This window comes from Vipera berus (assembly GCF_964194415.1).
Source record: "Vipera berus genome assembly, chromosome: 11".
Taxonomy (NCBI): domain Eukaryota; kingdom Metazoa; phylum Chordata; class Lepidosauria; order Squamata; family Viperidae; genus Vipera; species Vipera berus.
Window position 1 is genome coordinate 9,963,982 of NC_138214.1, and position 11,580 is coordinate 9,975,561.

Sequence of the window (11,580 nt, forward strand, 5' to 3'; positions counted from 1 at the left end):
TGATCTGATGAAAGCAACCCTGAGTTCACTGAGGGAGGAGAGAGCTGAAAATCGCAACCGAGGCAGCGCCTGGGGACGCAACTGGAAAGGTAACGGAGGGGATCCAACACCTGAAACCCCGGGGCCATCCAATGGAACAGGAATTGCTGCCTCAGCAGTACCCCCCCCCCCCAGAACCACAGATGGGGACCAGGATGAGGAGCGATACCGGCCACGGCGCAGACAACGCTCCAGCCAAAGACTCCCGCCCCTGGAAGTCAAATTCAAGGGGGAGCCATCACGACTGGGATTTTTCCTAACCCAAGTCCTCAGCTACATGGAAGACTACGGACGGGACATCCCCAGTGACAAAACACGCATCCGAATTGTGCAATCTGCCCTGGACGGGACGGCTGCAGACTGGGTGGTGAACTTGCATGACTCCAACGCCCCAGAACTCAACGACTTCAACCGATTCATGTCATCTTTGAGGCGACGGTTCGAGGATCCTTTGGCTGACCGTAAGGCCCGGGAGAGAATCAAAACGGTGAGGCAGGGCAGGCGAGCAGTGGCTGATTATACCCAAGAATTCCGAGCCATTGCCAGCAAGCTGAACTGGCCAGAAGACATCCTCCTTAGCCACTTCAAAGACGGTCTGAACTACGACCTGTATGATGCTTGCCTGCCTCGAGGAGACCCACCCCACCTCGACGACTGGTACATCCTGGCGGAGGAAGTGGAAATAGACCTACTGAAGAGACACCGCAGAGGAAAACCATGGGGTCGCCTGCCACCCGAGCAAACACGCGAGGGGGAAAAACCACCAGCCACAGCCAAAAAATCAACAAGTTGCTTCAACTGCGGGAGAGAGGGCCACCGTGCTGCAGAATGTCGTTCAAAAGCCCCCCCACGAAAACCAGAGGCATCATCCTCCAAGAAGCCGGGGAAGCCCCAAGGCAACACAAAAGAATCTTCCATGAAGGGGACAGAGGCTGTAGAGTCCACAATTCCTGCCAGGAACTGGGACTGGACTCCGGCCTGCACCGCAGGGACGGTGGACAACTTGGAAGACAGCTCAGAGGGAGAACCATTGGTAAGTGGACCCCTTCCACCCATACTTAAGACAGTGACTATATTAGCTTCCCCTATGCCTGAAGCAGCCAAAATAAAAGCTCTGATAGACTCTGGGTGCATCCGCTGCCTTATCAGCCCAACGCTGGTGGAGAGATTGAGCATCCCAGTGAGGAGGCTAAAACAACCAATCTCTTTTAGTCAATTAGATGGGACAATAGCAGGGGGAGGACCAGCCACCCTAGCCACTTTACCTATCCACCTATCACTGGGGCCCCATGAGGAGGACATAACGTTTATAGTGGCCCCAGGCATGGAATGCCCAATGATCCTAGGACTGGAATGGCTGAAGAAATGGAACCCCGGGATAAACTGGAGGACAGCAGAACTCAATTTCCCAAAGGGGGGGCAGAAGAACTTAGACTCCAAAAGCACCCCCCAACCCAGAGGGAGGAAACAGCAGCAGTGGGGAAAGAGAAGGGATTACCAGAGATACCGGAGGAATACAGGGACCTGACTGAGGTTTTCAGTGAGGAAAGAGCAGATGAGCTTCCCCCCCACCGCCCCACAGACTGCACCATAGAATTCAAACCTGGGGCAAAACTCCCAAAACCCAGGATGTATGCCATGAGCCCAAGGGAAATGGCAGAAATGGAGAGATTCATAAAGAAAAACTTAGAAAGAGGATTTATTGAGCCTGCCAAACCCAAAGTGGCCGCCCCGGTTCTGTTCAGGGAGAAGAAGGATGGGTCCTTTCGTTTGGTTGTGGACTATAGAAATTTGAACACAATTAGTGAATGTAATCTGTACCCCCTTCCCCTAATGAAGGATATGTTATCCCACCTATCGAAAGGAAAGATTTTTTTACCAAACTAGACCTGAGGGAAGCATACTACCGTATTAGGATTAAGGAAGGAGACGAATGGAAGACTGCATTCAACTGCCCAATGGGGTGCTATCAATTCAAAGTATTGCCATTCGGACTGCAAGGGGCCCCCGCAGTCTTTATGCAATTAATTAATGACGTGCTGAGAGAGCACCTATATAAGGGGGTCCTGGTTTACCTCGATGACATCCTTATCTTCACAGAAGCCAAAGAGGAACATATCAAACTAGTCAGAGCAGTCCTGAAGAAGTTGCGAGCTGCCCACTTATATGCTAAATTATCGAAGTGTGAATTCCATCAGGAAAAAATCGACTACCTGGGATATCGCATATCTCCAGAGGGCATCAAAATGGACCCTGAGAAGGTCAGGGCAGTACTAGAGTGGGCACCCCCCCGCACACGGAAGCAATTGCAAAGTTTCCTGGGGTTTGCAAACTTCTACCGCCAATTCATCCCCGCATTTGGCCAAATAGCCATGCCCCTCACAAATTTGTTGAAAACGAAGGGGGGGTCACCCGTGAAACCCAGCCAGCCTCTGAAATGGTCAATGGAATGTCAAGCAGCATTTGAGAGGCTAAAGAGACTTTTTTCTGCTGAACCTGTCCTAAAACACCCAGATCCCGACAAACCTTTTGTAATACAGGCAGATGCGAGTGATGTAGCGGTAGGAGCCATACTATTACAAGAAAATGATGGGGGGACATTGCAACCATGCGCATACACATCCAGAAAACTCACAGAAACAGAACAACGCTGGCCAATATGGGAAAAAGAGGCATTCTCGTTGAGGTGGGCATTACTAACATGGCGCCAATTTTTAGAAGGAAATAAAATACCTTTCCAGGTCTGGACAGACCACAAAAATTTGGAAGCACTAAAAACGCCCAGGAAGCTCACTCCTAAGCAAGCCCGCTGGTCCCAACATTTTCACCGATTCAATTTCACTCTCAAACACTTACCGGGGGGAAAGAACTTCCTGGCAGATGCATTATCCCGCATGCCCCAATATAACAGCACAAGAGTTACTGACTTTAAACCACTTGTACCGGAACAACAACTGGCAGCACCAGTCACCACCAGGGCACAAGAAAAAATGAAGCCGAAGGTAGATAGCCAAACTGGAATAGAATTCAGGAAATCTTTGGAAAGTGATGAATGGTTCCAGAAAAATAAACATGTGTGCACAATTAAAGATGGACTGCCGTGGGTGGGGGAGAAGCTATATATACCTGCCACACAGAGAATCAATTTCATGCAACTGTGCCATGATACAAAATCAGCAGGACACTTTGGCTTTGTAAAAACCTTACACTTAACTAAAAGGCAATTTTGGTGGCCATCTATGAAAAAGGACATAGAAAGCTATGTGGGTAGCTGTCAAATTTGCGCGATGGCCAAAAGACTGCAAGGGAAACCGCCAGGTCTGTTACAACCGGTGGCAAACCCCTCAGCCCCATGGAAAGAAATAGCCATGGATTTTATCGTAGAACTGCCAGAAAGTAATGGAAACACCGTAGTCTGGACTGTCACAGATCTGTTCTCTAAGCAAGTACATTTCATACCTTGCCAAAAAATCCCGACTGCAAAAGCATTAGCAAAACTTTTTGTACAGCATATTTACAGATTGCACGGGGTACCACAATGCATCATATCTGACAGAGGGGTGCAATTTACGTCGGCATTTTGGAAAGAATTTTTATCCCTCTTAGGAACCACCCAAGGACTGTCATCTAGTCACCATCCTCAGACAGACGGAGCTTCTGAAAGACTTAATAATATACTTGAACAATATCTGAGATGCTATATTAATTTTCAGCAGTCCGACTGGACGGACCTACTGCCTTTTGCAGAAGTAGCATATAATAATGCAGTCCACTCAAGCACAGGTTACACTCCTTTTCAAGTAGCTACAGGCCAGAGTTTCAACCCAATACCAGAACTAACCCCAAAAGAACCGGTTATCCCTGATCTGAAGGAATGGATTGCTCAATTACAAAATACATGGCCAATTGTTAGGAAAGCGTTGGAAGATGCCAGAAAAGCATACAAGACACAGGCAGACAAAAAAAGAACCGATCCCACACCATTTAGGGTAGGAGAGATGGTATATTTATCCACAAAATACCTGAAATCACTCCAACCCTGTAAAAAACTAGGACCAAAATATATTGGACCTTTTCCAATTAAAAGAATCATAAACCCAGTAACAGTTGAATTAGAACTACCCAAAAATCTTATACGAATACACCCAACCTTCCACTGCAGTCTATTAAAGAGAGAACAACAATCACCACTACGAGCAAAAATCCCACCACCACCCCCCCCATCATGGTGGAAGGAGAACAACATTTTGAAGTGAAAGAAATCTTAGATTCCAGAAAACACCATGGAACGATACAATATTTAGTGGCATGGAAACACCTCCCCTCCTCAGAAAATGAGTGGGTTAACAAACTCCATGTTAAAGCACCTAAGTTGCTTAAGAGGTTTCATACAGAATATCCAAACAAACCAGGCTAACATTTATATGTTTTCTTTCCCCACAGATGGACTCATCTTTTTTCTGAAAGGAGAGCCGAATGTCAGAATCCATTTATATCACATTTCATAATTGTATAGGTAGAACAACGTGCTATTTCTGGGGATTCTGCCATCTCTCCGAGGGGGGGGGAGAGGATGGTTACTAAAGCGATTTTCAAACAACAGGGGATGTTTTACTAGGGAAGGGAGGGGGGACAGACAGGTCTGGATTGTATCTTCATTTACAACTGAGAAGGAAAGCAATAACCATAAAACCAAGGAGAGTTCCCTTTCCCATGGAAGGACCTGACACCTAGCAACTGACGACAGCCTGACCAAATGGATGAGGGGAGGGGCTGGAATGGGAATGGTTTATATAGGATTGAAATGTAACTTTTCTCAGATTCCGTCTTGTATTCCCACAATCGATTCCATCCTAGTAAACATTTTCCTTTTGGACTGAACTTGCATCCAAGAGTTCTTATTTCCTAAGATGTGGATTGAGGTGGGTCCTGACATAAAATAAAGTTCTCTTTAGTATACCTTTGGACTCTCTTCCATACAGAAAGCTAAATTTGGAAGATATCAAGAAGGCCACTCAGTGTAAACTGCACATAACCCTTCCTTCTTAAAAGGAAAGCTGTATTTTACCTGATATACAGATGTTTTTCCTGATATACAGAAGTGTGCAGTTTCTGATCTGAGAATTCCAATCCAGACAGTCAAAGTGAGATGTGGTCCAAAGGATTTGTGCCCCAACCTACACATTACTGTGGAAGAGTGAATTCAGATGATTTGCTGAAAGAATACAGGCCAAGTAAAACTCTCACTTTTGAAGTGGCATAATCTAGCTTTTATTAAAAGCTTATCTAGCTTTTATTAATGTCACTATGTACCTGCATGCATGATTTTTAAGCACCCAAATAAGAAAAAAGAGAGAGAGATTTCCATGTAGTCCCTCAAAGATTGGACTCAGCTCCAAGAATACTTTAATCAAGTCAAACAGGAAAGAAATTGACATCAAATTGGACGTGAGCAATTTTTTGTGCCTCAGAATTCCACTTTTAAAAAAGTGTTCTGAAGGGCTACAGAGGTTATGAGGATAATATGTTGATGTTATTGGAGGCCTGGAACTGAAATGATTTGGATAATTTGGGACATTGTTTTAAAGCAAAAAAAAGGTGATCGTTGCCAGTTAAGTATATGCATATTCATCTGCTATTTTATTTATTATTATTATCTGTTAAATTTATATACCGCCCCCTCACTAATAAGGTGACTGTACACTGTTGTTGAAGAATAACTGTCTGGGAGAGAACTCTTTTTGAATAGGACGGCAAAATCAAAAGCCTCATCTAGTGAATGCTCAATGGATTTGTGTTGGAGTGGATTTAGAAGATCTATCAAAATGGATTCCATCATGGAACAGGCAGCTGCACTGTTCAGCTCTGTGTGTGTGTTTGTGTCTCTGTGTGTGAAACAGAGAGAGAGAGAGAGAGAAGGAGAGAGAAAAGGAGAGAGAGAGAATCCAATTGGTTTGGGAAGGTGCATGCTCCTTGCATATCAATGAGAACGTAAAGCTACTTGGAGATTTACAATAGGGAGCTTTGCAATTGAAACCCAGTGCCTGGAAAAAAAAATAATTTGTTGTGTTGGAATCATGCTCCACACAACTTTTGCTCTATCTCGTTGTCGGGTAACAATTTTTGTCCAGCTGTTTCCCAGAACTTCCTCTTTCTCTGCCAAGAGCCTGAAGGAACCGCCCCACCCTCCACCCCCACCAACCTCAACCCAGGGGTGCCTGCCTATTACTGACCACCAGTGACAAAGATGGAGAATCTCAATTCTGTTGATTTCCATTAGCTCATCTGAGAATATCCCCCACGCAACCCACCCAGGAGCCACGTCTGTTTGTGGCTTCTGAATGGCTGCATAACTTTGCTCTTTCGGTAATCTCCTGAATGGCATAAATAACTCCAGGTGTCCCCTCTGGTGAACCGAGCCACGTGGAGTTATTTTTACAGCCTGATGGCAAGGAAAAGGGAGCCAAGGAGAGAGAGGATTTCTTTGCAGCAAGAAAATCAGGGCCAGCCAAATATAAGAAGTTCCACCAAGATGACTTTCCTACCAGCACCATCTGCCGGTCACCCAGGACCAAAGCATAGTCCTTCTCCCTCTTGCTCTTTTGCAGCCTCTCTGTGCATCTGCATACTCTCTGGAATTGCGGCTCACAAAAGGCTGTGTCTTTTGCTAGCCAGAAAAGGGCCACCAACAGAGTCAAATCTTACTATTTCTCCTCTCTGAAGTTTTCAAAATATAGTCAAAATTTCTCCTCCTCCTCCTTTCTCCTTCTCCTTTTTTCTCCTCCTCCTCCCCCCTCCAATAATAATAATAATAGTAATAATAATAATAATAATAATAATAATAATAATAATAATAATAATAACAACAACAACAACAACAGTAGTAGTAGTAATAGTAATAGTAATAGTAATAATAATGTTGGAAGGGGCCTTGGAGGTCATCTAGTCCAACCCCCTGCTCAGGCAGGAAACCCTATACCATTTCGGACAAATGGCTGCCCAGTCTCTTCTTAAAAACTTCCAGTGTTGAAGCATTCACAGCTTCTAGAGGCAGGTTGTTCCACTGGTTAATTGTTCTAACTGTCAGGAAATTTCTCCTTACTTCTAGGTTGCTTCTCTCCTTGATTAGTTTCTATCCATTGCTTCTTGTCCTGCCTTCAGATGCTTTGGATAATAGCTTGACTCCCTCTTCTTTGGGGCAATCCCTGAGATATTGGAAGACTGCTATCCTGTCACCCCTCGTCCTTCTTTTCATTAGACTAGACATTCCCAATTCCAGCAACTGTTCTTTATATGTTTTATCTCCTATCTCCTCCTCCTCCTCCTGCCCACAGGTGCAGGATCCACTTTTCAGATCAACAAATGCCATGTTGCATGATCAGATGCACGATCCGGGTCCAAATGGGCAATTTTCACGTATGCATTCATGTTGTAGGTGGTCAATTGTATATGTTTTGAATATTTAGTCAAATACGTGGTAGTAGAATCCTGCCAGATAAGGAAGCGTGGACCGTACAAGGACTAGGCAAGTACAAATAAGATGCTACATTTCCTTCATTGCTTGGCATGCATTGAACTTGAGTGTAAGAGATGTCCAAATCTAGGAACGTCTCCATGATTAGCATTCAGTGGCATCAGCTGTCGACCTGAAAGAGATCCTGCAATGGTCTTATTAGAATACAGGAATTGGTAATATCTGATCTGTCAGGTGCAAATAACTAGGAGCATTTGTTGAGTTCAGAGCACAGAAGAGTTTATTTTTGTTACCTCTAATAAAATAATCTAGTCAAAGTTAAATTACCCTAAAGTTAGATAAGGGCCAATAGAATTCCTAGGGGACTGGACTTAGGTCTCTTTTGGCAACGTAATGACTCCAAACTGATGACACATTTAACTCCGCCTTCCAGCTCAGCCCGCTCTTCTCCTACATCATCATCTTTAACATGATGACATTCTGAATAATAGAATTCAATTCTTGTCTATCTCTTATGCAAAGAGGAGAACAGTGGCCAGCCTATGAAAAACTTTGGGTAAGACTAAGAAGATTCAAAGGGATGCAGCCCAAATAATGAAACTTTAATCAATTAACAGGATCTGTTTTAAATGGCCATACTGTATTCTATACCATCCTTTTGCAAACACTGCTATCCAGATGGGTTTATTGATGAAAACTATTGATATGTTAGATTTATACTTTGCTATACCTTCTACAGCATGCAGTGGAATGCATAGCATTCTCTCTTCTGATTATCCACATAACCATAATTTTATGAAATAGGATGGTTTGAGAGAGAATGAATATTTCCTTTGAGCTTTCATGGACCATGGATGAAAAAGCCTTAGGATTTTAGTCCTAAGTTCAATACTTCAACCATGAGACATTAGATTGTTCCTCTAGATCAGTATTAAAAGACAGGGAACATTAAGCTTTGTAATTGCCAAATACTGGGAACATCCAAAGGATGGGCCAGAAGGTGAATGCTTCGGTGCAAGTCAAGCTACTCTGAACTCAAGATGAAATCCTTCTGAGTAGAAATGTTGAAGTTTGCAATGTTGAAAACACCAACCTGGTGCTTGAAACATCTGGCGGAAGGCATCAACTGTATTTTGGATGCTGTCACACAAAATAATGTTCATTGCTTTCCTAGGCATGCATTTCAACCGAGAAGGTAGTGGCACATGGTTCCTCAGAGATTTGTTGGACTAGGTCAGTTGCAAGGTCAAACTGGAACTAGATTTTGTTCCTGATCAAGTGAAAAGCAATCACAACCAGGTGATCTATGGAAAAAAGAAATCCAGAATCCATATTTGGGTGCTTCCTTTGAATTCTGAAGGCTGCACGCTCTTTTGTGTCATGGGGAACGATGTTAAGAACAATACTGTATCACCCAGTGATGGATCAAGTCTATTCAGATTAGTTCGTGATTGTTGACAATCTGGTCACGGGTTTTCAACCTATTGACTTGTTGACTACTTCTGTGAGCCAGTGTCAGCTGCAATGAATTATTGTAACAATCAAGGCTGCTGGGTATATTTATTTCAAAATAAAGAGCAATGTTATTCACACCTACTTGAAGCAAATCCTTTTGATATCAATACAAATCGAACTAGTTCATGAAAGCTAATTAACCCATTTTCTGCACATGCAAAATATATAAGATGATGATGGTGATGATGTTAGGAGTGTGCTATCTGATCACAGAATCAAGAAGTTCCCTAGATATCTAAATAATCCAATGAAGAGCCAGAATTCTCCAACCACTAGGAATAATGATAGCCCACAAACTCACAGCCATACTCCGCCAGGAATTATCCAGTGCCAAAGACAAGACACAGAAGGATGAAAGAAGCAATGTCATCTACAAAATCAACTGTAACAATTGCAACCACTTCTATGTGGGACAATCATCACACCGATTAGAAACCAGGGTCCATGAATACCGGCTAGCGGTCAAACACTATGATACCAAATCCTTAATCACTACCCACACTGACACCAAACAACACCAGTTTGATGGGAGCAACACAAAAATTATCAGCCACGCTACTACCCACCACACTCTTGAGTTCATTGAAGCCTCCATCAACAGACACATTGTTCTACAACTAGCCTATGAAACCCTCAGAATCAAAATCAACGTCACAGTCAACCAGAGACAGCAGCGACCCTCAATCGACCCATGGAAGCCCCCTTCCCCACCCACCCCAGCAGTTCCAATGACCCTGACCCAATGTAACCTCCCCATCACAAGACCCATCTGATGACTCACACCTGACTCATCACAAGACCCTCACTTGACACACCCGGGCCTGAAGCCCTTATAAGCAGAAGAACACTGACATCCCCTAAATTCTGCTGAAGGCGTCGCCTAGCCTGGCAACGAAACGTTTGGAAACCAACCCACAAGCTCGGAGAACAAACCTTCACCCTCAAATAATCCAATGTCCGAAAGCTAGAGGAAGAAATTATCTAACATCACGGTCCTTTCTGAATATTATTTCTAAACCAAGGTTATGACTGGTGTGTGTTATTTATCATGGGCCGGGGATTTTGCAGGCAAAGTCAAAATAACGGCCTCAATTATGCAATCCAAGGGCTACCTCTTTTTTACACGTGTTACAGAAGTGGAACGTATGCAAAAAAAAAAGGGATGGGTTTCTGATTCCTTAGTTGTGGCCACCCGCTCGATGTTTTAACCCCATCCCGCCCCCCTGCCCCCCATTCACCCCCAACTGGGGACCGCATAGGATTTAGTGCTAAGCACAAAAGCACTTTAACAAGATTCCTAACAGACTTAAAACTGTTCTGTGTTTCTGTTTGCCTCCATTTCACTCTTTCTTTTAAATATCATGTTGTTGTTAGCTGCGAAGTCGTGTCCGACCCATCGCGACCCTATGGACAACATTCCTCCAGGCCTTCCTGTCTTCTACCATCTTCTGGAGTCCATTTAAGCTCACGCCTACTGCTTCAGTGACTCCATCCAGCCACCTCATTCTCTGTCGTCCCCTTCTTCTATTGCCCTCGATCTTTCCCAGCATTAGGCTCTTCTCCAGTGAGCCTTCTCATTAGGTGGCCAAAGTATGAGTTTTAGCTTCAGGATCTGGCCTTCTAAAGAGCAGTCAGGATTGATCTCCTCTAGGACTGACCGGTTTGATCGCCTTTCAGTCCAAGGGACTCGCAGGAGTATAAATATCATACCTAGGTGCAAAGAAATAAAGGCAGGTTGCAGGCCAACAGAAAAGTGATGCTATTTATCTTGTTTTGCTTCTGCCAGTAACACATGTAGCCTACTTTAAACACACTAAATTAGCCCCCAGTTGCGATTAGAAGCTGATCTGAAATGTAGGGAAGATCATGAGAAACAGGGAGAGGGGATTGTGCCTGTATGGGACTCTCCCCTCACTTCTAGGATTCTTAAAAACCTTTGTTGGAAACGTCTATCTATGGCTAGGCATACGTCCAAACTGGGAAGCCTAAATTTTTCTAAGTAGAGGAGAGTAAAACAGAGATGAATGACCAAAGAGAGAGAAAAAAATCACACATACCCCAGGACAGATGTTTTATTAACAACCCAGCACAGCAGGAAGTGTATTTCAACAGACTTTCCACCAGTGATTAAAGCTACATGCCTCCAGCATGCCCCAAACGCCTCTTAGTTTGACTCTTAGTATGCAACAAACATTGGCAGGACAGTAAAGATGGAAGGCAGCAAAGGAGGGCCAAACCAGTACTCTGGAGGCTTTGGGCTCCAAACGTTGGAAACGTGAAGAATTTGCAGCTTGGACAATGCATCTGCATTATGGGCTTGAAATACAGATCCCTACAACCTCATAGAAACCATGGGATATCCCAGGATGGGTTAATGCTGGCTGGGGAATTAACAGAATCACAGAATAAGAAAGTTGGAAGGGACCTTAGAGGTCTTCTAGTCCAACCTCCTGCTCAAGCAGCAGACCCTATACCATTTCAGACAAATAGCTGTCTCTTTTTGAAAGCCTCCAGTGATGGAGCACCCACAACTTCTGAAGGCAAGCTGTTCC